Below are 4144 nucleotides of genomic sequence, written 5' to 3' on the forward strand. Positions count from 1 at the left end.
AAAACTCAATTCTTATAAGCACAAGATCACAAGTAATAAATCATGATGCAATCTCCACAAAAGATCAGAACACTCTACTGAAGAATGCTTTCTCAGAAAAAAGCTGAAGATAAATTCAAAAGAATCTACAGATAAAGTGTCAAAAAACAAATGAAGAGAGTTATCAACACTGCAGTAGCTCTCAATCTTCACAAATTGCAGCATGTCAGCTCACTTTCATTTCTCATTATAATTCAAATCAAAACTCCTGAAAGCATTAAAAATGTGCTCATCTTAGTGAACTCTGAGGTGGAAGCCAACTTTGTGAGCCAATTTTGAATCAAGTCACAAGACCTAATGTCAAAGTTCATGATGTCAAAGTTAGTCAAAGTTATTGATGGACACCAAGTGCAAATCTTTGAGACATACAATCTTGTGATCAGCACAACTGATCACAAGAGAACAATACAAAAAGCACAACAAGCATTTAAAGCAGTCATCTTGAACATCTATAATATGATTTTGGAATTCCTCTGACTCAAAATCATTAATTCAATTGTCAACTGACAGGAAGACAATTGGGCCTACTGTCTAGAAGAAGAAGAATTAAATAAAGAATCTGACTTCATAACAGCTGAGACAGCAATAAAAGAGATTCTCTCCAGTGCACCCACATATCTTGTCTCAATTGACAAACTATTTGCACAAAACACAGAAAGTATTGCACTTAATGCAATCACACATACAGATATTTCAGAACTATCAGAATTTGTGCAGCTGTTTGCACATCTCTTCTCAGAAGAAAATGCCAACATCTTAAAATATCATTCAACAGCAGAACACATCATTGAATTGAAATTCAGCAAAAAACCACCATTTCTATCAATATACAATCTCTTAAAAAGTGAACTTGCTGTTCTCTGGAAATACATAGCAGCTGCACTAGAAAAAGAATGAATTCAATTCTCAAAAAGCTCTGCTGGTGCATCAATACTATTTATTTCAAAAAAAGATGGTGGTGGTACACCTCTGCATAGACTACAGAGATTTAAATCACATTACACTCAAAAACCATCATCCACTGCCACTGGTGACAGAGATGTTGGATAGGCTAGCAGAAGCAAAATGCTACACCAAATTAGATTTCTATAATATCTACCATCACATTTGCATCCAGCAGAAAGACTGCTGAATGACAGCATTCTGCACACACTACAGACATTATGAATATCATGTTCTATCTTTTGAGCTCATCAACACTTCAGCAACATTTCAAGCATACATCAATAAAGCTCTAGCTGATCTGCTAGATGTGTGTTGTGTGGTGTATCTCAATGACATTCTCATCTACTCCAATATAATAAATAAGCACATCACACATGTCCAGACAGTTCTAAAACACTTGAAGCAAGCTTGTCTTTTCATCAAGAGTAGCAAATGTGAGTTTGCTACTGACAAGACTTTCTTTTTTAGATTTATAGTCAGTTTAAATGACATTTCAATGAAGAAAGAAAGAGTCAAGACCATTCTTAAATAATCTAATCTCACTAGTATTAAGAAGATTCAATTCTTCTTAAGATTTGCAAATTTTTATCACAGATTCATCCACTTCTATTCAAAAATTGTCAATCCACTCTTCACACTCATCACAGAAGAAAAGAAAGAAAAGCAGAGATTAACATTCATCTGAACTGAAAAAGCTCAAAGCATACTTGATCAACTTAAAGAGTGCTTCACATCTGCTTCATTACTTGTTCACTTCAACTACCAGCATCAAATCAAACTCAAACTCAACATCTCAACTCATACTATTGCAGTCATCTTGTCACAACTTCAGAAGAACAACTTCTGACACTCTGTCATCTTTTGATTTCAGAAGCTTATAGACACTGAAACTCATTATAACACTCATAACAAAGAGCTTCTAGCAATAGTTGCTGTCTTCAAGCATTGAAGACACTATCTGAAGAGAAGTCAGAAATCAGTAATCATCTTGTCAGATCATATCAATCTTCAATACTTTATGACAACTAAGACATTGAATCAACATCAGACAAGATGAGTGGAAGTGCTCAGTGCATATGACTTCATATTGCAGCACCACTCAGAAAAAATAAATTCTGCAGACACATCCAGTCACTGTGCAGATTATGCAGACTCCTATCATGATGAGATACTGTTGTCCACACTGCAACAAAAACTTAGATATGAAGTCAATCAAGACTGAAATATGAATTCCAACAAAGCAATCACACTTCTTGCAAACTGTGTACAGATGCACAACAGCAAATAAAAAGTTTCAACATTAATCATCACAGTGAACAGTGTGGAGTCTCCAATCAACTCACACAACTCATCACAATCTGATTCTACTGATGATGTTAGAGAATCTTCTAGAACTCTTGTGCTACAGATAATGATAAACACTATCATAACATTCAAGACAGCTTATTTCAACATGCCTGAATTCTTGACATCACTACTCCAGCAAATCCAAGACCTTGACACATTTGTTGTATATCAGAAGCACAAAATAGAGAAGAAAGATACACTTAAAGCTAATGAATCAACATGAATTTTTTTCAAGAATAAAATTCTACATGTGAACAGTCACACTTATATATCACAGCAAAAAGCACTTATTGCTGAGATTCTTCATGCCAATCATGATGATCCACAAGATGACCACTTCAGAATCAAAAGAATCATTGAGGCTATCTGAGAAAAGTACTATTGACATGAACTATCTCAAGATATTGCAGAATATGTGCAAAGCTGTGACACATGTCAACACATTAAGTCTTGATGTCACAAACAATATGATGAATTGGACATCATTTCATTGTCCACAAAACTCTTTGAGATTTTAATTATGAATCTCATCATGAAACTACTCCTGTCTTTATGAAAAGATCAAATCTATAATGCCATCTTAATCATAGTCAACATTCTCATCAAGTTCACAATTTATCTACTGTGCAGAAAAGACATCACTGCAGAGCAACTTGCAGAATTGTGCTATGAGCACATTTTCATTATATATGAAACATCTCAACACATAATTTCTGACTGAGAATCACTGTTCACAAGCAAATACTGGTCAACTTTATGCTTCTATTTCAGTGCAAAATATAAGCTTAGTACTGCTTTCCACTCTCAAATGGACAGACAAACTGAGTGTCAAAATCAAACTCTGAAGCAATACTTACACTGCTTTATAAATTTCCATCAAGACAACTGGAGTCAATGACTTTTCATGACTTAATATGTCTATAATCAATCTCAGCATAGCTTCACAGGTGAAGTATCAGCAGTAGTTCTGATGAGATATCAATCAGATCTCTCTATTAATGTCAGCTAAGCACCAGAGTGTCCAGCCATACACACCACAGAACATGCAGAAATATTGACAGATATTTACAGAAAGCTGAGTGACAAACTTCAACAGATGTGAGACTCATAAAAGATATACTATAATATTAAGCATCTGCTGCAAAGTTATAAGATGAATGACTTAGTCATGCTCAATATTAAAAACCTCAAAATGATCTGTCCTGCAAGAAAACTCAACCACAACTTTATTGATTCATTTGAAATCATTACAGTCTGAAAGAAGCAATCATATAAGCTTCAACTACTCCCAATCTACTGCAGCATCTACTCTGTTTTTCATGTCTTTCTCTTGAAATCTTACACCAAATATAAGGGAGTGCCACCACTGCCAGAGTCAGAACTGATGAATGGAGAAGACAAATTTATAGTGAATGAAATACTTGACAAGTACATCTGATGAAAGAAAGTTGAATATCTAGTTCAATGACTTGGATGGGGATCACAAGATGACACTTGAAAATCTGAAGAAAATGTTGCAGATACAGAGATAATGAAAATATTTCTTAAAAAAGAGAAAATATGAAATGTAATAAGATCATCAGTCTCAAAGTGCAGCAAATGCTAAACATCTATTTTCAAAAATGCAAGATGCTCTACCTTCATAATGAACTAAATGCCAACAGATGTCTCACACAGTTTAATGAAGTATTGAAAATAAAAAAGAGAAATGCAAATGTTTTTTATTCAGATCTGAAGACTGCTGTCTACAGTAGACTTAAAATCTCAAAGAGTATAAAAAATAAAAAAGAAAAATTGTCTGAAGATCACAATC

This window comes from Uncinocarpus reesii, genomic scaffold (assembly GCF_000003515.1).
Source record: "Uncinocarpus reesii 1704 scaffold_4 genomic scaffold, whole genome shotgun sequence".
Lineage (NCBI taxonomy): Eukaryota > Fungi > Ascomycota > Eurotiomycetes > Onygenales > Onygenaceae > Uncinocarpus > Uncinocarpus reesii.